Source organism: Furipterus horrens, unplaced genomic scaffold, assembly GCF_987537825.1.
Source record: "Furipterus horrens unplaced genomic scaffold, mFurHor1.1.pri manual_scaffold_11, whole genome shotgun sequence".
NCBI classification, from domain to species: Eukaryota; Metazoa; Chordata; class Mammalia; order Chiroptera; family Furipteridae; genus Furipterus; species Furipterus horrens.
The window spans coordinates 20283274-20306790 of record NW_028327181.1 but is presented as its reverse complement, the minus strand read 5'-3'; the positions used below and the strand labels follow the sequence as shown (position 1 = coordinate 20306790).

The 23517-nt window shown below is 56.4% G+C and overlaps 1 long non-coding RNA gene across 2 annotated transcripts; it reads right to left on the bottom strand.

Annotated features, from left to right (window-relative positions):
- Window positions 1-3362: 3362 nt before the first annotated feature.
- Window positions 3363-11138, bottom strand: LOC149997209 (uncharacterized). Of its 2 annotated transcripts, XR_016514274.1 has the most exons (4): window positions 11018-11138; window positions 10478-10689; window positions 6683-6812; window positions 3363-3788 (listed from the first exon to the last, which is right to left on the bottom strand). It is a non-coding gene; the product is annotated as an uncharacterized LOC149997209 (long non-coding RNA). The 2 variants fall into 2 exon arrangements; XR_016514273.1 differs by lacking the exon at window positions 6683-6812.
- Window positions 11139-23517: the final 12379 nt, after the last annotated feature.

Here is a 23517-nt window from a genome sequence, read left to right as displayed (position 1 = left end):
CACTGTCGGCCCCAGCATAGGGGGCAGCCAGGACAGGGACAGTTTGCTGACCAGGACGAATCCCATGGGGTCCCTGTCGCCACAGCAGCCTTCCCCTCTGCCACCTGCCACAGGGGCTGGCAGAGCCTCGGAGGCCCTGCTGGGTTCCCCTCCCTTATTGCTGCAGGGAACAGCTCCTCTCCCCCTACCTTACCCAGGAATGTCAGGGCAGCTGAGAGAAGCTCCTCTGGGCACCCCAGACCCCTTGGCTGGGTGAGGTGACTCATGGGATCAGTGTCCTCTGTCACCCAGAAAACCTGCCTACCAAGTGTAAGCCCAGGTGGCTTGGCCGTAGGGACCCAGGAATGTTTGTGAGTGAATGAATGAATGAATGAACAAAAGAACAAATGTCTGGTGTCTCCACAGAGCCATAGTTGCCCCAGTTGATGGGAGGAGCCAAGAGCTTCAGGGCCCCGTGGGTGGGGGCTCCGTTTAGGGCCTGGACTCAGCTTCTTTGGAGGTTCCTGTCAGTGCCCTCCAGCCACTGCAGGACAGCAGAGCCCCGGGGTGCTGACCTCCTGCTGCACTCAGTGGGGAGGTAGAGGCTGGAGATGGGAGTTTCTGTTGCTGCTCCCCAAGGTCATCCCATGACCAGGTAGCCAGTTCTGGCCCACGGGCTGTAGGCAAGAGTAGAGCAGGACACATCTGGGCTTAGTGGGAGGCCTGCAGTTTCCCTTTCTCCCTCTGCCCTAAATCCAGCAATGCCCCAGATGGTGGATGCCCCTCAGACTGGGTAGTTGAATGACTTAGAATAGAGCCTCCTGCCAACTCAAGGCAATGTTTAGTGGGAACAGGAAATCCTCCGCTGTTGCTTTAAGGTTTGGGGCTGTTTGTTCCGTCAGCATAATCCACATATCCTGACTGATACAGGGGACAGCCACCAGGCTGGTTCCTCGCTAGACACAGAAACTGGGTCAGACACTGACTTCCTGGGCCTGACTGTGAACCGACTGTTCACTCTTCTAGGCCAGGCTGTCCCCTTTGTCCTCCTATGGATCCTGAGTCCTAAAGCAGCCGGTGCCTGGCACACAGGAGAGTCAACAAGAAAAGGGCAATAAGCAGAGTCTGAAGCTAACTAGAGGAGGCATGGGTGACCCCTTCGGGCCAGATGTCTGAGCTGGTGGGCCAGCCAATCTCTGAAGATTTGAGCCCCAAAAGAAGAGCCCAAGAAAGGGGACCCAACTGTAGCAGGCCAACAGGCCAGGCATGCAGCCACTGTCCCCTGGGCCTTGCCAGGGCGAGTGGTGAGCAGCTCAGCAGGACAGGGATGAGCCATGGGCTTGGGCCACAGTGAGGTTGGTTCCTCTGTCAGGGCTCTTGGCTCAGTGGAGGCGACTCTCCAGCATGACCACCCAGATGTCCCCTGGACTGAATCATTTCATCAGGAGGAAGGTCCCAGCCTTCACCCTTGTTCTGGCCTCCTAGAGGGGGATCTGTCATCCAGCCAACCCCTCCTGCTCCCTTCTCCCTCCTCCTTCCTCTGGGTCAGACACCTGCTCACTGTGGCTGGCTGTGACCCTACAGTTGACTCCTCCAGGCTAGGCTGTCCCCTTTGTCCTCCTCTGGGTCCTGAGTCCTAAAGCAGCTGGTGCCTGGCACACAGGAGAGTCAACACAGTGTTTCTCTTCTGCTGTCCATTCTCCTTGGCTTGTAGTTTAAATAAGTGTTTGACTTAATCTCTGAGAAAACACCACATAATAGGATTTGAGGATGGACTCACAGAGCCAAGAAGTCAACGCTCACCGATCCTCACTCTGGAAAATCACACAGCTGAGTGATCCAGGCCCCTGGCTCTGGTCGTAGGCTTGGTGTGCAAAGGAAGGTGGGGCTCATGAGTGACATGAAGTGGGTGTAAGTGCTCGCTAAGCAGCCATGAGGAACGGCCATGGCTGCCCCCATTTTACACCAGGGAACACTGAGGCTTAGAGCCACCTGTCCTGGCCCCTCGGGGTCTGTCACGTGGAGCCCTGTTGCCTCAGGTACCAGGGCTCCAGCCCATGGATCAAGCTTATCTAGGAGCCCCTGGGAGAAGAGGGGGCCGTGCAGCCTGCAAAGGCTTGTTTTCATTAGCAAGAGATGAATAATTAATGCCATAGTGCCTTAGAAACTGTTTTGGTTTTTTCTTTTAAATGTTTTTTTCTATGTATAGAAACAGCACTTTTGTAAGGCACCAAATTTATTTTTTAATAAGCACAGCAGTTATTTACTTAATCTCTAGTGTCCCCTGGGGTGGACTGGCACGGGGCGATGAGGACTGGCTAGGGCACCACCATTAGCCCCCACCACGTGCCAGCCCAGCCTCTGAGTGCACAGCAGGGGCACAGGGCAGAGGGAGGAGGCCATGGGTGAGGCCTGGCCAGCAGCTCCGACTGGAGCATTGGTGCAGAGTTCCTGAGAAGCCAGCCTGGGTCCTCTCATCTCCCAGACTGCAGGTTTGGGCCAGGGTAATGGGTAGGCAGTGCCAGCTCTGAAATGAGGGAGAAGGAGACCAGGGTGGGGTGGGCCCCAGGCAAAGGCTGGGAGTCCCCCTCTCAGGGACAGCATATGGTGGAGAGGGCCTGGGGGTCACTCATCCTGAAAGGGCAGGCTGAGCCAGCTGTGGAGTGTGAGGCCGCTGGCCCTGGATGAGCTCCCCATTTCATGCCACCCATAAGACCCACCTTGCTTCACACACCAAGCCTGGGACCCAAGTGAGGGGCCTGGATCACTCAGCTCTGTGATTTTCCAGGCTGAGGGTTGGCTGCTTTCATTTCTTGGCTCTGAGAGTCCACCTTCAAATCCCATTATTGGGTGCTTTCTCAGAAATTAAGTCAAACATTTATTTTTAAATGACAAGCCAAGGAGAATATGGGCAGCAGAAGAAGTGCAACATGTGGACTCTCCAAAGCACCTTCTCAGACTGGAGGCACAGGGCAATTGAGCCCCAGGACGCCCGAGACCCTTGGCCAGTCTGCAACCAGGGTCCAGGCACGGACGTCCGGGCCTTACACTGCGTTCTGCTTCTCAGCTGTGTTGTCTTGGCTAAGAGGGGATGCTAAACAAAAGAATTAGGATGTAGACATTTTCTTCTTGCAAAGAGTTGTCATTAATTTTTAAAGTGTACAATATTGTCCTCAGCAAAACATGTAAAAATGAGTTGTCTGTTCCTAATAAATATTTTCTAGATTAAGTATTTGTAATGCTATCAATTATTTATCTTTATAGAGAGAGAATGTATAATTTGTTATAAAAAGTAGGAAGGGTCTTAATTTTTCTGCACAATATATGAAATTGAGTTTTTGACTAATACATGAATAAATTGACTCTAATCCCTTCCTGCCACAGTGTATGGTGATGTTTTGGGTATAAATCTGTTGTTTTATAGGTGTTTTCAAAAAAAATTAATCTTCAATATTTAAGAATCACTGTAAATCTCAGTAGCCGAGTTTCATTCGGGGGTTTTCCATTTATAAGGCCTGTCGTTCTCACATGGCCCCCTGGACTCATCACCATACATGACAGAATCACACCAGGGCACCATAAACACGTACACATGTTCATAATTTATAAAATAGATGCAGGGTTTTCTGTAATGAGTGGCGCAGGGCCCCCAGCGGCAGCAGGCACTGCACCGGGCCCTGTTCTGCCGGCCCCCCTGTAGGCTCCATGCAGTGTCTCAGGGCACCTGGCCTGCTCACTGAAGGGCAAAGGCGAGGGCAGGTGCATTCCAGCTGAAGAAGCATATCTGGGACCTCTTGGTGATCCAGAACCTAGGGAGAAAGGTAGAGAAGGGGTCACTGCACTGAGAGATCAGACTTAGAGACCTGGCAGAGAGGGCCAATGAGAGGATGACAAACAGGGGACGGAATGGGGCCAGCATGCACAACTGTTAACTCCACAAACCTCCTAAGCATGGGCTCGCAGCTTACCCAGGGAAGCTGACTGAATTCAGTAATTGTGCACCCAACACCTGTGCTATAGTGGAACCTGGGGACAGGTGCATAAGAGGAGCCCTGTCTCCCCATTGGAGCATGGCATCTGGTGGTGACTACCCCAGATGTGGTTCAACTAAGCCCAGAAAGCCTCCTGGAAGAGGTGGTGCTGTGTTGGCAAGGATACCCAGTTGTACCACCAGCTTGCTGTGTGACTCCAGTGAGTCTGCTCCTGCTCTGGAACTTGGTTTTTCCACCTGGAATCACAGAACCTGGGTTTTAGTCCCCATGAGGCCATGTAGAAGCCACAAGGCCAGGCTGGCAACTCCCATCACAGAGCTCAACTCCTCTGCAAAGGATGGCTGATGGCTCTGCATGGGGCAGTGCTGTTGGGATGGCTGACACCCCAGGGACAGGGACAGATCATGGCCCAGGCTTGGCCAACCACAGTACCTCCTCCTGCTGGCCACATCACAGTGATTGGGTGGAGGGAGAGTCATGTGACCTGGGCTACACCTATCAAGATACTTCCCTGGAATTTTTCAAACTGAAGCAGAATATGGATCCCCCATTTCTCCCTAGAAGGAGGCCTGGAGGTACAAGCCTAGCACTGCTGAGGCCACAGGTCCAGCTTAGGAACCAGCCAGTTAGGAAGGCTGACCATGGAGTAAAGTGGCAACAGGCCTGGGAAAGGACCAGTGTCCCAGAGCCAGCTAGTCCCTGTGGCCCCAAGGCCATCCTAAGTGCCCAAGAAGTCCCCACCTATACTGTCCTGAACCACTTCCCTGAGCCTTGGGGGTTCACATCGGAACCCAGGTGCTCTCAGGCCCACAAGAGTGCACAGCCGTGGAGTCAGTGCTCTTGGTCTATTTACTCAGGGTGTTAGCGTAGAAGAGAGCAAAGGAAATCACACATTATTAAGCATAACCAACTAGGGAGCCTAAGTCTGCTTAACCAGAAAGTTACAGCTTCACACACCCCAGGGAAGCACTGGTCCATCCTTGCAGATTACTGGGGAGATGAGCACATGTGCAGTAGGAGCCAAGATGGTGATCACAGAGGCCTCTCAGTCTAGCCTGGGAAAAGCACTGAATTGGATAAGGGGACACAGTACCCTGAAAGCTCTAGGAAATGGATTGGTGAGAGGGCAGGCCCAGTGCAAGCCCTTGAAAGCCTGGAAAGTTAATTGGTTATTTTGAAAAAGCACCTGGTCCTTCCCAAGCCCAAGATAATATAATCCCAGCAAACAAAGAGTTCTCTCTCCCTTCCTCCCTCTCCCAGTAACACACACTCACCTCATTTATTTGCACATTCTCTCCATAGCAGCCACACGGCCCATAGCCACGTGGACTTCAAGCAGGCTCCAGACAGAGCCTAGGTACCGAATACAGCAGTGCCAGCCAACCAGAGCACAGCCGTGAAAGGGACTAAGCTTTAACATGGCATTGAATCTCTGGATACTGATCCTATTTCTGGGCCAGATGAAGGCAAAGGTGGACTTTGTCCACAGTGGGTGGACGGAGATAAAACATTGGGAACCCACGAACACTCCTTTGATTTTGCATCTGGCACCACAAATAAATCTCAGCGCACCACAACCTCCCATACATGGGTCTCCTGAAACACTTTCCTTGTGACACCACAAGAAACCCACTTGTACTGGCACCAAGGGGATGGGGTGGAGGGGTACAGGGCCCAGGGGTTCCATCTCAATCCTGATGCTGACTGAGATGGATCTTCCATGCTTTGCACATTAGGAAGCAGCAAGAATCGGAGAACCAGAGGCTGAGGTGTGTTTTTGAAAACTGAGACCTGAGCTCTCAGAATTAAGAGCAAGACATCTATCATCTTCATCGTCCACAGCTGCAGAACACAAAAAACCAAAATGCCAGGCAGCAAAAGCACAAAGTAGGCTAGTCACAAAAGGCCCGACACTGGAGGAGTCAGATTTGTAGAGACAGAGAATCGAATGGCGGTTGGCAGGAACCGGGGGAGGGGAATGGGGAGCTGCTGTTTAATGCAGACAGAGCTCCAGTCTGGGGAGATGGAAACATTCTGGAGCTGGGTGGTGGTGACAGCTGCACAAGGATGTGACTGCGCTTACTGCCACTGAGCTGCATATTTTCAACGGTTAAAATGGTAAATGTTATGTTACATATATTTTACTGCAATTTAAAAAAATATATTCCCCTCCAAAAAACAAAAAACAAAAAAACAAAACAATACCTCAACATTATAAGTCAGTATGCCATTAATTTTTAAAAAGTATATAAATAGGCCTCTGTTTCACTCTAGGTGTGCTATGCAGGATCACTTGCAGAGTGAATGGCCTGAATATAGAATCTTTAACTCAATAAATGGATTGTTTTAGTCATAAGAAGGAGGAGGAGGAGGAAACGAAAGGAAATGAAAGGAACAGTGCATAAAACAGGGTCCATAAGAAAACTGGATGAGCCCTGGCCAGGTGGCTCAGTTGGCTGGAGCATTGTCCCATGCACCAAAAGGTTTCAGGTTCGATCACCAGTCAGGGCACATACCTAAGTTGCTGTGCATTCTATCCCTAGTTGGGGAGCTTATGGAAGGCAACCAATCGATGTTTGTCTCTGTCTCCGTCTCTCTCTCTCTCTCCCCCTCCCTCCTTCCCTTCCTCTCTCTCTATAATCAATAAACATATACTAGAGTGAGGATTAAAAGTAATAATAATTTTAAAAACTAGACAATCAAAGCGAGACCTGGTACCAGTCATGTGTGATGCCCAGGGTTCACATCATCCTTCTGGAAGGCAGTTGCCCTCAGACGGGACAAAGCAATGCAGTGCCGTCCATGAATCCTCAGCGGCAGCAGGGAAGGCGCTCTGTGCAGCTGTATTGAGGGCGAGGCAGGGAGGACAAGCTCTGATCTCCAGCCTGAGGGGCCTCCCAGGTCCTCACTTGTGCCGGGCTCCGGGACACAGCAGCTAAAGGAACAGGTGGGGCATTCCCTGGGGGACACAGACAGGTGGCAGGAAGCGGAGAATGCTCCATGCCAGGGAGGTCTCCTACAGAGACCATGGCTCCTTCTCCTACTCTGAAAATTTCCCTGCACAAAAATTTTAATGAAAAGCCACAAGAACCAGAAACCATGTGAAGACTGGCTAGTAGGCAGCCTGGAGGGACCAGACTGCCCACCCTCACTCAGGCAGATCCCCGGGCCTCTAGTGACAGGCCTGGATGGTTCAGTGGGCCCTGGGCTTCTGTGGCCTACGGGGCCGGGGTGCTGGGCCTTCAGCACGTGCTAGGCACCCCACCCCCTTCCCCTGAGCCTTTGTAGCAGATGCCTTTCATTCTCTCCATTCTGATGCTGACCCCGCCCTCAGCCCCCCCCCCCCGCCCCACCGGAAGGTCAGCAAACAACTCATCTTTCCGTGAGCACACTTTTCAAATACAAACCAGCCAATCCCCAGTTGCCCCAACGACCCCCTTTATGGGCTCTCACACTCAGAGCCACTATCCACCTGCCTTAGTCACCCAGGGCCAGTTACCAGATGACCAGGGAAACCCCTACACCCCAGAGTCCTGAAATTATTCAAACTAGTCACCCCTGAGCCTGCTTACCCTTCCTAGTCTGGCAAACCACCTGAAAGGCTGCGGCACCCACAGTTCTCCTCCCCCACTGCCTCCTGACCGAGCCAGGTCCTTCCCCATGTGCCGCTCCTCCACTCGGGAACTGTGAATATCCAACTATCTTTTCAATGACGATTGTCTCCTGAACCATTGGCTTTGCCAGACCTGAATAATAATAAAACCTACGCTTCAAACAGGCAGCCCAGGGCAACCATCCAGGCATAGGGGTGGGTGGGGGGGGAGTGAGACTTATCCCTTTGGGTTAGCTCCTCCTCCGCCATACCGCTTGGGCTGCTTGGGCCTCCCCAGACTAGCAGCCCTCTAGAATGGCAGAGATTCCAGTGGGCACTGGGGTGGTGGGAGGGCACCCCAAACTCTGCTGGGTGGGGGGTACCTGTCAAGGGGGTGGGGAGCCATGGTGGAGCCCTGGAATGCTGTGACTGTAGCCTCACCCTGGGCAGGACAGTCAATTGCACTGGGAGGACCCGACAGCCCTGTCACGTCAGTCCTTCTACCCCTTGTTCTAGCACATTCATATGGCAAGGCCTGGATGGCATCTCTGAGACCAAGAACATGGAAGGCTGAGGAGAGTAGAGTGATTACTAACAAACTACGCAGCCTTGATTTCCCTAAGGTGGGGGCTTCTCATCCTGGGCTCGACAGGGGTGAGAATTTGTCTCGGTGATGGTGACAGGCAGGGTGGGGCAGCCACGGCACAGTGGGCGCTATCAACCAGGAAGTCACGTCATCACAGAAATCGCAGACCACTAGAGGCTCAAGGATGCAGAGCCTGGGGCGCTCTGGGGGTGCCAGTGAGTCCTGTCCCCCGGGAAACAGGGTGAGATTCTGGGTTATGCCTCTACCCTGTCCCGGGCTGACCACCAGGATGCATCCACAGGCCCCAGGTAGGAGCAGGTTGATTGGGGCATGGAGGACCCAGGGTGGGCATGGGCTGTGGGCCAGTGTGGAGAGGACTGGCCAGCCTGGCTCTGTGGCTTCTGTCTTTGCAGGGCATGATGGGGACTCAGGATTGCTTGGCTTCAGCTGACCCCAGGGGCCCTCCCATCAGGAGGCGCTCAGTCAGCCAGAACCAGCCTTACCTATGTAGCACCTGTGAACTCTGACATGTGGGGAGGCAGGTGCAGGGGTGTCCGTACACATGGGCTGAAGGCTAAAGGGGCAGTGCTGGTCCCAGGTCCCTCGGAGTCCATGACAGCTATGGAGCTGGGTCTGGGGTAGCTGGGTGCAAATCCTACTGTCCGTGGAGCAGCCACGCTTCATGGGGGCTGCACCACCTGAGGCCACTCTGCCCTCCCAGCCTCAGCTTCCTCTCGGCACCTGCTCTTCCTGGGCTTAGCTCTGGTAACTGGCCGGGATCATGTGCAGGCCATTTCTGGATTTCCTATCACTAAACCCACCTGCAGGCACCGTCATCTTCACAGGGAATGAGCCTGCCATGAACCGTGGGTCATGAACCTCACCAGGGTTTCTAGCACTCATTGGAGGATTGAGTTGGGGTCCTAGCTAAGGACCCACAGCAACTCTTGGTGCCTTGGTCAAGGCCTCCAACTCCCAAGCCTCAGTTTCCCCTCATTAACTAAGGCATAATCTCCATGTGGGAGAGGAGGCCGTATTCCTCCACCCTCCCTAGGCCTCTAGCCTTGGTCTCTCCTTGTGCTGCCATCCTTCGGGCTCTCCCTGCACCTGAGGGGGTTCCCTTAGGAAGCAGCGAGCCCATGGGGCCAAGATTTAAAATCTGAGTCAGGGATTCAAATCTAATCTTAGGTGCTGGCATGGTTGGTCAAGTCCTTCCACTTGGCACAGCTGGGTGCTCCCAACCCGAGGTGCAGGAGATGCAGAGAGGCCTGGCACCTGGGCATGTGCTGGCTGAGGACGCACGAGCTCAGGAGCAGTGTCTGTGCACAGGCCCAGCCCGTGCTGGGGTGGCCATGCCCAGCAGTGCCAAGGGTCTGAGGCCCCTAGTGCTGCTGAGCACAGCGAGCCCTGGGCCAGAAACTCAACAGCAGCCCCTGAGGCACAGCTCGGTGACTCCAGGCTCAGAGTCTACCCAGCCAGCCCGTTACAGCTCAGCCCCGAGCAAGGCTGGGAGGTGATGGAGGACACCATGTTTCTCCCACTCCTGGAAACAAAGACAGAGTCTGCAGGTGAGGCTTGGGAACAGAATTAAGTCAGGTAAAGGCATTGGGAGCAGAGTCGCCATGCCATGAGCCACCTCAGTCACTTCTCGAAGCAGTCGTGGGATGGGCTGCCACGGCTTCAAGGCTGACCGGAGTGGTGCCGGGGTCCCAACGCACTAGGCTAACACCCACTCAGCCTAGAGCCAGCAGACTCCCCACCTGACTCCGGGCCCAGAGGCTAAGCCCTGGCCCCAGCTCCACCAGGTCTCTGGGCGCGGTGCTGCCCTCATATGTGGACGCTGGCTGAGTCCCAGCAGCCCCTGCCCCAGACCCCCTTCCTCGCTGCTCCTGCCGCCCGAGCTCAGTCACTGCACACCGCCCTAGGCGAGAGCCGGCTCTCTGAGTGGCAGCAATTAGGGCCGTAGCTGGCAGAGCAGCCGCTCCCTCCAAAGCATGTGATGTGGCAGCAGCTCCCCAGGGGCCACTGTGCTCCGGCTATGGCTGAGGCACTTGGAATATGTTGCTTTCTGCTATAAAAATGGAAACATCCCCAACGTGAGACACAAGCTGGCAAGGAGAGCACCACTGTGAAATTTCGCACCCTGAGGCAGGCGGGCAAGCGAGGAGGAGGGGGACACCAGGCAAGAAGGGCTACACGGGCGGGGGGGGGGGGGGCAAGGACCCGGGTTGCAGGAGCAAGGCGCACACGCCACCAGCCAGACGACCCTGCTGGGCATGCAGGTCAGGCCCTCCCTGCCTCGACTGCCCATTTTCCAAAAACACTCACCAAGCCAGTGCCTCCAGTTATCGGCACCCGCTGGGGCCACTGGGATAGCGTGAGGGAGCTGAGCGTGGAGGTGCAGGCCAAGGGTGTCATCCAATTCAGAGAGGGGGGCTTCCCGGGGTCCAGAGGCACGGGATCAACCAGGCATCTATAGTTCTGCTGCCAGGTGGGGTGGGAGATCAGTGATGGTGTGTCTTTGTGGTGAGGATTGTCCCCTAGTGGCACCAAGTCATCCAGTCAGATGCTTCAGAACCAAACATGCAAGCCAAGCACCCCGGACCTTGACCCATGTCACTGTCAGGCTGATGTGGGGCCCTCTGAAGATCCTACTGGGCAGCACAGCCCCCACGGTCCAAGCCTCTCAGTTTCTTCTCCAAGACCCTCCTTCCCAGCCCCCCTCCGCCCAGCACTGCTCAGCCGCAGGCTCCGCACCTCAATCTCAAATCTTCTTCGTGCTAACTAAAGCAGCGCCTGCAAACACCCACCAGTTCCAGGATCCTGCTTATGCATGTGAAACGCCCCCGTCCAGCCGGCTGTTCTCACCTCCAGATTCACAGAGAACACGGTGTGGTGCCCACTGCCCTGCTGACGGTGGACATGGGCCAGGATCCACAGGGGCAGGCCCTGGGCTGTGTCCCCTCAGGGGCCTGGTGTGAAACAGAGCCTCCGTTTGCTGTTGGGCGATACAGCAGCCGCCTCTGCAGAGTGTTGTAGGAGTGCCCCATGACAAGTCCACGCTGTTGACACGGTCCCTGCAAGCTGGTGATCATCATGAGGCCAAGAGGAGGGCCAGGGTGTGTCCTCCAGCCCCAGAGCCTGTGCCCAGCTCCCAGGCTGATAATGACTGCCCTGTCAACACTTCCTGGCCATGGGCTCCCCTCTGAGGGATCCTAGCCACCTGGGCACATCACCCAATGCCAAAAACTAGGCATTTCAGCCTTAAGACTGCCCAGGGGCTCAGCCACACCTTTGGGCCCACCCAGTGTCCTGGAAACAAAGTCACATAGATGTAAAACCTGGATCAAACACACACACACACATTTGCACACTCTTTCACATGTTGTTAACACATGCTGGCTCACATATGCATACTCACATGCTTGTCACAAGTAAAAACACTCATGTGCACATATACGCAGTCACTCATGCACATTCACAACACACTTGCACACCCAGGCTCACTCACACACATGCACACATCACACATGCACTTACAGGCTGGTTCACTCACACATTCTCACACACCAAAACATGCACACTCACACACATGTACACTAGCATACTCACGCGTGCATGCACATTCATATGTTCACACTCATAATGCACATGCACACACACAAGCACTCTGTCTCAGTCCTCACTCAGGCCCTTTGCACAGACCCCTCGCTGACATTTGGAGATGGGTGTCCCACCTGTGGCTGCCCCGTCCCAATGTGAGCTCACCAGCTGCTCCAGCCCTTCTCCCTGCACCCTAGTGGCAGTGTGTCTGCCCTCATCACCCAGAGACGCTCTGAGCCAACCAGGGAGTGGCTGCGGGAAATGACTTCAGAGGCCTGGCAGCTGCCCACCTGCTCGGCAGCTGTGGAGCCTGGGCGCCGCGGGGCTGTGCGCTCTGGAGCCCTCCCTGGAACTGGGACCCCAGGCAGGCAGGTGACAGGGAATGAGACAGGCAAGGACTTGGGCTCTGCCCTCCGGGATGTGGGGGCAGGAATAAGACAGCAAAGATGAGGGCAAAGACCTTCTTCTCACATGAATCTCATCCCTGAGATTTCTAAAGGCCTGGAAAACATGTGATCCAGAGGGATCTTGTGACAAGTGGCTGGCCTGGCCCGGACAGCAGAGGCCGGGAGGAGACACTGGGCAGGGGTCCTGTGCCAAGACAGGACAGGGGTCAAGGTCGACCTCTGGGGCCCAGACACTGGGAGCCAGACAGAGGGCTATCGTCAGGTGACGGGGGGGGGAGGAGCTGCCCACAGACTCTTACCCCCTCTTGGGGTGGCACGGTCGGGCTCCAGGTGGCACTAGGGCTGCTCAGCCCGGGGGAGAGTCAGCACCAACAGTCCTGGGGGGCTGGGAGGGCCCCGGCCGGGGGCTCAGAGTCTGAGCTCAGAGGGAAGCTAGTTAGAGGTAGAGAGCCGCGGGGACGCAGGCCGCGCTACCGCCGGGGCAGTGTGAGAGCTGTTGGTCTGCGTGGCCCTCTGCGCCTCTGATTGCCGACCTGACATGCCTTTGAGGGTGATGGCAGCTCTGAGACCCTCAGGGCCAGATGCTGGCATGGAGGGATGGGCCTGGCAGGCCAGCTCCCCTGAGGTACGGGGCCGCAACCTTGATCAAGGACAGAGGCACAGCCAGGAGGATCTCCTCCTCAATCAGGGGTGGCCCAACCCCTCCATGCACCAGGCAGGAGCTGAGTGGCAGCTGAGGCTTCAAGGCAGTGGGGGTGGGGTGGTAGCAGCCAGGGCGAGGCCAGACAGAGGAGGGAAAGGAGGCTGGGGGACAGGCTGGTGGTTGGCTGTCTTAGTTCAGGGTCCTCCAAAGCAGCCAGGGGCGGAGAGGGACTCTTTGGAAGCAAGCGAGGGGGGCTGCACAGGGGAGGGAAGCTGAGCAGAGACGAGCATTCAGCGAGTCGGAGGCCGGCCTAACCCTGCGGGACCCCAGAGTGTGGGCGGCATCCAGAGTTGTCTGTCTGGCTCTGGGGCAGAGGCCCACTCTTGTACCGCAGACCGGTCAGATGCGGACTGCAGGTCAGCCCAGGCCTGAGCCCATGACCACCCTCTGGCCTGCGTGGCCCTTGTCTATACCTGAGTGGCCCCCAAGCATTTGGTACTGAGCCAGCAGGCTTGTGCATCAAGTTTGCAGCAGGTTTGCTCAGCATCCAGGTCTCCCACAGCTGCCCACCTACAGCTGCAGGCCCTTCCCGGTGCCCTGTGCCCCACCCAGCAAGGCCCTGGCTATTCTAGCTCATGGGGCCTGGTTCAAACTTGGTTGTCCACGGGGGCTGCCCCACCCCCAGGTGGAGACCCAGACTTACCACACAGCCTGGACGGGCAGGACCTTCCACCACCAGCAAGTTCTAGCTTTAAAAAGGGAAGATTTGCGGTCCCAGGACAGCACCCCAGGACCACCCATCATCTATGCTCACAAAGCAGAAGTGGGAGAAGCTGGCTGAGCTCTGGAGGGCTGCATAGAGCAGATGGAGGTTCTGGCTGGCGTGGCAGGCTGCCCTCATCAGCTGGGGGAGCCCAGGACCCCAAGAGGGAGCTGAGGGAGCAAGTAGGGGGGACACGGCTCTCCGCATGGTGGACAGACGTATGCTGTTCTGCAGGGACCGAGGGAAGCAAGGCTGGATGGCCAGAGGGCAGCAGTGTCCTCACAGTGGTGGGAACAGCCTGGGGGGCCTGGACTGTTCCTTCCTTCTGACTGTCACATGATACCCAGGCTATCTGGTTAGAGGAGGGACTCTGGCCTGAGGAGGGAACAGTGCAGTCAGGGCTGGGGCTGGGTCTAACCCTCTCCCCCATTGCCTGCCGTGGCTCAGACACCCAGAGCTCAGAGAGCAGAGCCTCTGGGCATGGGTGTCTTACCTGTGAAGGTGTGGCCAGCCTGGTGGGGCCTCAGTTCTCACCTGGTTGTCATCATGGGCACCCAGTCTCCTGCCCGTCCAGGTGGGCAGTGGGCTGCTCGGTCCTGCTGCCCTGTCCCCCTCAGCTCCTGGAGGCCACCCAGGCAGCCCAGCCCTCGGCCTGCCCTTTGCTCTCCCAACTCAGAGCTTCTCCTGCAGTCCACAGGGCCACCAGAGGCCACGGTCTGACTGGGTCACCCCTGCTGGCAGCTAGGAGCGGCCGTCAGGCCACCAGGCGGGTGGTACACAGGAGCCCTATCACACCCTGGGCAAGGGTGTGCAGCCCGGGTGTTTCATCAGGGGTAGGGGAACCTTGCTGTTTGTCTGCACTCCTAAGCCAACCCTGCTGAGCAGTTTACAAATGCAGGAGGAAACTGAGGCTCAGACACGCAGCTGACAAGAACCTACGATGCCACAGAACTTCCTGGAGGGGAATGGGTCTGGGCCCAGAAATGCCAGCCTCATGCAGGCTGGCTTGCTCACCACCACCAGGGTTTTATCTGTGCTCTTAGGTGGGGGTGCTGTATGTGTTGGGAGTGTCCAGTGATGAATTTAACCTCAGAGTCCCAAAGCTGAGCCCCTGGGGCCTTATCTGCCACTGTGGGCCCCTCTGGTTCCTCCCAACCTCCCAGCCTCCCAGGGTCAGGCTGATGTGGGCCGGTGACACCAAGACCAGGCCCAATAAGGGTCACCTGCCCTTCCTCAGCCAGTGCCTGCCAACACCACCTCTCCCTGTGGCCAAGCCCAAGGCTGGCACAGCGGACACTATGCTCTAGTGGCTCAGAGCTGCAGACCAGGCATCAGCCAGCCCAGGGCTGCCTGCAGTGCCCACAGTTTCCAACCTCACTTCTGGGCTCAAGCAGCTGGAACAACAGGGAGTCCCCCCAGCCCAGCTCAGTCCACGCCTGGCCCCACAGCAAGAGAGGGGTGGGCAGACTGAGGTGGGACTGCAGGGCCCAGGGCCTGGGAGAATGGCAGCAGGCAGATGCGGGAGTGCTGGGTCCCACACACAGCTCGTCTGGACTGTCACAGACGCCCCATGCATCCTGGGGAGGCTCACTGCCATCCCTCTGGCACAGAGATTGTCAAGTGCATGAATTAATGAGTGAATGAGTGACGAGTCACTGGTTCTCCCACAGTTACATCAAGGCCCCTGAGGCCCCACAGGGATGGGACTGGCCTGGTGTCACAATGGCTGGAGAAGGGACTCCACAGAAGGTTCCTGCTGGAGGCTAGGCTGGGCATGACCCTGCGGCCTCTGTTCCAAGGGCCGCCCCTGCCGGGGAGTTAATCACCTAATTGAGAACAGCATTTAAGTGCCCAGGGAGACAAATCAATTCTCCTGGTTCCACTTGAATCCATCGGTTCCATTTCTGATTAATTCCTCAGTGCCCAGGGTCACCATGAGCTGCGGTGCCAGGCAGAGATTAGCTGTGGAGTCAGGACTGCCTGGGTGGCAGGGGCTGGCCTAGGTCCTCAGCTCCTCCCACACACCTGCAGTCCAGGCTTGCAGCAAGACCACTCCAAAGCCCAGGTCCTGCCTGTCAGAGGCCACTCACTCTCTCTAAGGTGTGAGTAACTAGCCTTGGCCTTGCACAGGTGGGCCTGGAGAATAAGGGCCTGAGAAATGAGTGAATGCACCTTGCTCAGGTGCATCTGCTCAGATGTTCTAGGCACACCACTCAGGGAAATCTCCAGAGCGTGGGACCAAAGGGCCACTGAAGTGGGACGGGGCCGTCCCTCTGGTGTCTGACCAGGAACCAGACTCCAGTCCCTGCAGACCCAGTTCAGACTCCAACCTGCAGTGCTCCCAGCCTGGGTGGGCACTGAGCCCCGACAGGTGTAAGGGGCTCACACATAGCCTGGCAGAGACACTGTGCCCCAGCCCCTCCCTGACCCCCTCTACTTCCACCCTGGGCCTTGAAGCTAAAAGAGGATCCAGGGGTCTCAGGCAAAGATTCTGAGGGGCAGAGTCGAGTGGATGAATATGGGAGAGGGAAGCCCCAGAGCAGAAAGGAGCTGCACCAAGAAGGGGCAGGAGGAGCTTGGATTGGATGCTGAGCTCCTGCTGTGAACCTAGGGCATCTGGGCCTGTCCTGCTGCAGGGGAAAGGACCCTCACTCACAAGGAGTGACATTGACCCAGCCCCATCCAGCCACCAGATCCTGCTGAGATGTCCGGCGCAGGCCTGGATTCCGGGTAGGCTGGGCTCACTCAGCCCCTCCCCAGCACAGCCTCTGGCCCACTGGGCATGGTTGGCCCTCGGTTGATTTGAGCCCCACACCCCCTGGCACACTCCATGGTTGTCGGTGGCCACCATGAACATAGAGTTTAGGCCCCAGCTCTGGCCCCACCTGCTGGGGCCCTGCAGAGCCTCAGCTCCCTCACTGTGACCCAGTGACATTGTCGGACCCGATTAAGCAGGTTGATTTGGCTGTCGCTCTGGGCCTCTCGGAGGAATGAGCAGTGCTAGAGGGCGAGTGGATTAGACAGCGGTCAATATTTGTGGAATTGAATTGGATCCGTCGACAGGGAGCTGCACATGTTCTGGTTAGTCTTGCGGTTTCTGCCAGCATGAGGGACACTTGAAGACCCCAGTCGGACCTGACCCCAGGTCAAGAGGCCCATGGGAGCCTGGTGTCCACCATGTGGGGCAGGCTGGGCGGCGTAGGCAAGGGGCTGAGACCAGGGCTGGCAGCTAGGGACAAGGAGATCCCAGGAATGCCAGCATAGGGGTGAAAGAACCAGAAGGGAGTGGGGAGGGCTGGTGCAGCTGGGGTCTCCGGCTAAGAGGGGTGTGCCCTGACACCCCAGGAATGTTGAGGCCCCACCCTCATTCCTGGGTCACTGCTGGTCCTTCAGGAAACAGGGTTAATTGGGCCTGGTCTCCCAGTGAGCAGGCTACAGGACTGCACAGTGCACCCTACCAGCTATCATCTAGGACAGACAGACAGAGGGATGGACAGTTGGGACAAGAAATGTGGCACAGGGTGAGCCCTGGCTGGGCTGAGGCCTGCTCTGCCTCTGTGAGACCCTCGTAGCTGCCCCCTCCTCAGCCAGGCCAGGCCCGCAGTGCAGTGGGGAGGGGACCCGTGATGACCCAGCACAGGGCCCACACTTGCTGCCCCAGTCCTGGACCCTTTAAGGACTGTCCGATGGCTGGCCCTGCCCACCTCCAATTCCCCAAAACCCAAATTGGATTAGCTGTGTTTAGCAAGCGGCAAAGCTGCTTATATTTGAGCAAGAGCTCAACAGATTATGCTGGGCCGAGACAGCGCCTGGCCGAGCAAAGGGAGATTCAATGGAGAAAAGCCGCACTAAACAAATGTTAATTGAAAACAAACTCAAGGGGATGATCCACTTCAGCTCAGCTTCCACCTGCCTGGTAAACGCCTTCTCGGGCATGTGCCCCGGGGACCCCAGGGAGCAGACACAGTCAGGTCTCCAGGACTGCCCACAGGAGAAGAGCATGGTGGCCAACATGTGGCAGCTCAGGGCACTCCATGTGCCTCCCTGTGACTTAGTCACTTGCCTTTGAGCGTCTCAGAGGGCTAGGACCCAGTGTGCGGGAGGCGTGATGTGTGAGCATTTTATTACCATGTCCATCTCACAACTGGGAAAGCCCCAGAGCCAAGGGCCAAGGACCCAGGACCCAAACACAGGCCTGGGCCTGGAGGGGATACTGAGACAGGGCCTGAGTGTGTGACCTGGTCCCTGAGCAGGGGAGTGGTCCCGGGGCTGCTGGAGGAGTGGGCAGGAAGAGAAGGAGACCACAGTGCAGGTGAGTAGATGTGTCCAGCAGGGGGAGGGTGCTCCCTGGAGGGAGGCTGAGGCTGCCGGAAAAGGGGGTGATAAGCGGTACACAGTCCCCCTTGTACACAGCCCACCCCCATCCTTCTGCGCTCCACTCATATCCCGTGGCTCCCGTGGCTCCCGTGGCTGAGAAAAAAGCCCAGAAGCCTGATGGCGACCACATTCAGCCATGGGGCTGGGGGATGGCAGTGGACAGGTGCACGTAAGGAGCTGGGGTGGGCCAACCCTGGGATCCTCTGACGTTCACTCAAGGTGTCTGTGACCCCTGGGGCCCCAAGTCAGGGTCCTCCAGCCCTCTGGCTCATTTCCCAGCTCTCCGAGGTCATCAGCCTCGACTGCTTCAGCTGATCCTGGAGCAAACGAGCAAGTGAGGACCATCAATTATTTAGCTTTTGCCTCTCAGCCTTCTCTCTGTTAGTACCTCATAAAGTCAGGGAGGATAAATCTCTTGACTTGCTCCCCCCAGCTGACAGGGAGCAGGCGGGTGCCGGGTGACAGCAGCCCCAGCCTTGGCCCCTGGCCCTGAGCCAGTGTGGAGCACCCAGGGTGGCCTTCTCAGCTCCTCTGCTATTAAACCCATAATTCAGCAGAAATGAAGCTGGCTCCATGCATCCTGCTTCCACTGTGAGGAGAGGTCCGCCCACCAGTCCTAACTGCAGGTGACCCTCCCAGCGGCACACAGGCTGATTTCCTCAGGATCATCAAGGCTCAGGGGCTGCATTTAGCTCTGCACCCAAAGGAAAGTTTCTGGGCACCTGCCTAGGCAGATCATGGAGCCCACTGCTAACAGGGGAGGACTGCGGGGGCCAGACAGCTGAGGAGCAAGGGCATAGGACCTGCACAGGTCAGTGAGGGACAGGGAAACCTGGGGCACACAATGGCCCTCTATATGCTCTTGGCCACACCCAGGGTGACCACGAAGGTGTCTCTGGTCACCCCTGGTGAAAGAAGTAGCCCCAGCTGCAACTTTCAAGAGCAGGGCCATTCACCTTTGTGGTGAGGTCTGGAGCTGGGGGCAGCTGGGAGAGGACCTATGTCTGCTCAGGAGATTCTAAAGAAGTACTCACAGCCTCACACCTGCAGCAAGGCACTTGTCCTAATAAAAATGAATGGACAGTGATGTCACAGAGAGTCTGGTCAGGTCCCCTCCCCACTGCATAACCTGGAAAGATTTGTTGATTAAGTGAGTGAGTCTACAACTCCCCACTGCTACAGACAGGTCTGGAGGTGGCCCCTGCAGGAAGGGGAGCATGGGCAAAGGGAGGCCGTCACAAGGCAGCAATACAAGGTGGGCAGGGGAGGGACAGGGTGAGAGCGAAGGCAGGGTCCACTCTCAGAGCCTCACCCTCAATAGGGCCAGGTCCACCCTGCAGACTCTGGCCAGGGATCCACTCTGAAACCCCTTGGGTGCATGATGATACAGGAGCTCCAGAATCCTGGCGATTCCAGGCCAGAGAGGCCTGGCCAGGACCCGTGGTGGTCAGTCGGGCAGCTGGATGGAGGCCCCTCGAGGAGCTGCTGCCCCTGTCTATACACACCCCTCCCCGCTCCCCCACCCACCAGCCTCCACAGGACAAGAGCTGAGATCCAGGTGACAGAGGCCTGAGGGACCACCCAGTCCCTGCAATTAGCAGTAATGAGGTGACAGGAGCCCAGCACAGGCCACAGGTCAAGTGCTAATGGGTGCAGATAATGAACTTGACAAGGCTGGGCAGTGGAACAGCCCATTTCCTCTGGACATTAATCCTCCGGATGTGGCACCTGTTCCACGCAGGAGCTCATGGGGCCAAATTTCAGCCATAAGGGGTGAGGCTGCTGTACAGGGAGAGGCCGAGTCAGTGAGAGACAGGTGGTCTCCCTGCCTTGCTCACTGGCTCACTCTCAGGACGCTGTTTCTGACTCAGCCATCTTGTACCCATGAGGGTCAAGTACACGGGCTGGCTGTCCCAGAACTGTGTCACAGCCGAGCCTCCAGCTCCCAATGCCGCCTCCCACACATGGGCCTCCCAGAATAGCATCCCTTTGGTGGCCCAGGCAGCCACCAAACCCGTGTTCAGGTTTGGGAACCAACCACCTGAAACCCGTTTCTGCCACAGTTCAGGCCACTCCCCACCCAGCAGATGTGTCCCCTCCCTCCCTCTGGGCTCTATCTCTGTTCACGTGGCCAGTGCTAGCATCTGAGCCAGCATCTGGCCATAGTAGGGATGCCTGGGACTTTGCAGCCTGATTCCAAGTCTCTTTTTCCTCTGTGATCAGCCAGGCCTGCCTCTCAGCTCACTCTGAATCACTGGGCTTGGTGGCCAAGGGCCTGGCTAGTCCATCACAGTTAGGCTCCATCTTGTCCAAACCGTGAACCAGGGCTCAGGCTGGTCCCCACCTGTGCCCCTTTCACCACACCTGGCTTGGTAATGTCTCTGCAGCATTTCCAGGATGACCCCCTCGTGGGGGCCAGGGCAGGAGCTCACACCGGGGACTGTCCCGTGTTCAGTCCTCTGTAGGCACTGCTCTCTCTCTCAGTACTGCCCCCAGAGATGTCACAGCAAGCCATGCTCATCAACCGAGCAGCCTGGATCTGGCTGGTCTCTCAGGCTCTCCCACCCCTGGGTACCTTCCTGGGCTGCTCTCCTCACCCAGGAGCAGGAACAGGGCCTCCCTCCTACTCTGCCTCCACACACCCCAATTCCCCACAACCCCCACAGCCCGACAAGGTCAGCAGCGACAGGAAATACCAACACAAAGTGTTGGGTGCTGAGCTGCCTCGAGACGAGTTATGACACAGGAGGAAGACTCTGGTGCTGATAAGACCTTACAGCTCAGCCGTGGAGGGAAGGATGAGCCAGTGACGGCTTATTTCAGGAGAACGTCCTGGGCCCTGCAGGCAGAGAAGCTCCGCCTGGCTTCTCAGAGCACAGACACATGCTCTGTCCACTTAATTGTATCACCGCCACTGACTTAGTTGTCCTTCAAGAGTGGGGGACGGAGCCTCAGTGAACATGGGAGGGCTAAAGCTGACAGACCCACATGGACGTCTGAGGACCTGCTTCCAGGTAGGACCTTAGGACTCAGAGCTGACCAGTGGGGTCCCACCCTGCCCACCCAGCACTGTCTTGAGGGAGCCCCACTAGCCTAAGAGCCCAGAGAGGCCATTGCACATGGGCAAGAGGCCAGGGATTCAGAGCCTGTGACAAAGGGGCCAAGAAGTCCTTGGTGAAAGGAAACACTTCCAGAATATTCCAGAGTGCCTCCTATGCACCAGGCTCTGTTCTGGGCAAGGCATACGTGTTAATTCAATGACAGATCATCCCATTTTACAAGTGCAGAAACCAAGGCTTGGCCAGTATCTCACATGAGTGGCAGAGTTGGGATTTCAACCAGGACCCTTGGGACTGGAGCCCACCAAGTCAGGCGTCCAGTGGCTGCAGACCAAGACAGGGCCTCATCCCAAGGAACCCTGGGGTCTTCCTGATGGTGGGGGGAGGCAGGTGCGAGCTGCCTGTGATGCCAGCATCTCAGCGTCCCCCATTCCCTTTCCTGCCCTCCCCGCATCCAGTGTCCGGAACGCCTGACACAGGGACAAAATGGGCCTCCACAGGACATGGTCCACCCCTTCTCTGTCTGGCTGAGTCCTGCCTACCCCATCCCTCCAAGAGTTTCCCAGTAGCCCCAGCTCGCTCTGCCACCCTCTACGGCTGCCCAATTCCAACTTCCCAGTCCTCAGCCCGGACTCCACCGCTTCCTTCTGCACTTTGCGCATCTGTGCTGCCAGGTCTGTTCCCTTGGCAGCTGAAACCTGAAGGCTATTGAGAAAAATATATGTGGGAAGGGAGGGAGGGAGGGAGACACAGGGAGAGAGGGATCCCACGGAGCCCTCTCGATCGGAGCGTGGGGCCCAAAGATGTGGGCTGGAGGGTAAGGTGGTGCTGACAGAAAAGAACCGAAGCCACTGAAGGGAACTAGATGGAAACAGAGGCAAATATTGACTGAATTCCCCATGGGAAAGAACTTTCTGAGAACAAAGGCAAAGATGAGTATACTTTGTGTAAAAGCTCAGCTCTCAGGTGCCTTGAAAGAAACCATACAGTTAAAAGGCAGGCAATGAATCGGATACATTTTTGACACTAACATGACAAAAATTAATGCCATTAACATAGCGTGAGCCTATCTGAAGCCAAAACACCAAGGACGTGAGCAAATTGCAGACAAGGCAATGCTTGACGGCATGAGGAACCTAAACTGGGGCCCTCTTCGCCCCAGTGAATGCCCCAGCCCCTCTACCCAGGCACCACAGAAGCCCCTCATCTACTGAGCCGCCGTCAGTGGGCCGGGTTTTCAGTGTCCTGAGACGTCAGAGTCTGAAGCTTCTCTGGGACCTCTGCTGGTGGCGTCTGACTCAGTCAGGCAGACCCCGCTGTGTGGAGTCAGGTGTGGCCACAGCAGTACTTGTAGCTGTGGAAAAGGTAGAGATAGCTACAATATGCAAAGTGAAAATGCAGAACAGACAAGTGCAGAGAGTCACATATGAACTTGGAAGAGTGTGTGCACAGAGCAAGAATGGAAGGAAATAAACTATCATTAATCATGGGAGTCTCTATGACTTAGAATAAATGTGTGAAATATACAGACAAGAGGAAGGGACTCCTGGAGGATGAAGCCCAGGACAAGAGGACTTGGGTGCCCCAGAAAGGCCGAAGCAATAATATCTGCATCTTCTGTGTGATAATGTGAGTCATTGAGGCTTTCCCAGGCTCAGGTCATCTCTGGGGACTGGAAGGACAGCCTTGTTCCTAGATGAGGGACAGGTCAGGGGGTTGGGGATGGGGGAGGGTGGATGGACATGAAGGCATGTGGATGGGGTGAATGAATGGGTGAACAGGACAGAAAAGTAGATATCTGATAGGTGGGTGGATGGACGGGTGCGTAGACAGGTGGCTGGTGGGACAGATGGGTAGTTGAATGCAGGGCTGAATGCATGGGTGGATGGACAGGTATGTGGATGGATAAGCGGATGGATGGGCGGGTGGGTGGGTGTGAGGAAGGATAGCTGGGTGGATGAACTGGTGAGTGGACAAATGGAAGGAAGGAAGGAAGGAAGGAAGGAAGGAAGGAAGGAAGGAAGGAAGGAAAGAACGAGAAAGAAAGAAAGAAAGAAAGAAAGAAAGAAAGAAAGAAAGAAAGAAAGAAAGAAAGAAGAAAGAAAGAAAGAAAGAAAGAAAGAAAGAAAGGGGAGGAAGGAAGGAAGGATGGATGGATAGGTGCGCAGGTAGATAGATGGATGGATGGACAGACGGGTGTGGAGGGATGGATGGGTATATGAATGGGTGGGTGGATAGGTGGACAAATGGAAGAACAAATGAATGGAGGGAGGGAGGGATAGATGGATGAGCAGACAGGTGGGTGGATGGAGGATTAGGTGGGAGCTTCTAGTGTGTAAGCCATAGCCATGGACCTGTCCCCTAGTCTGTCCTTCGCCCCTCCCTGACAGGAGCTCTGCTGGGCCCACTTTTCCCAGGGAGTATGCATTCTCTTTGCTGTGGCCTCTGCCTCAGCACCCCCAGACCAGCCCCTTGCCCAGGGGCTATGGGCCAAGCCTCTGCCAAGAGCTCTGGGT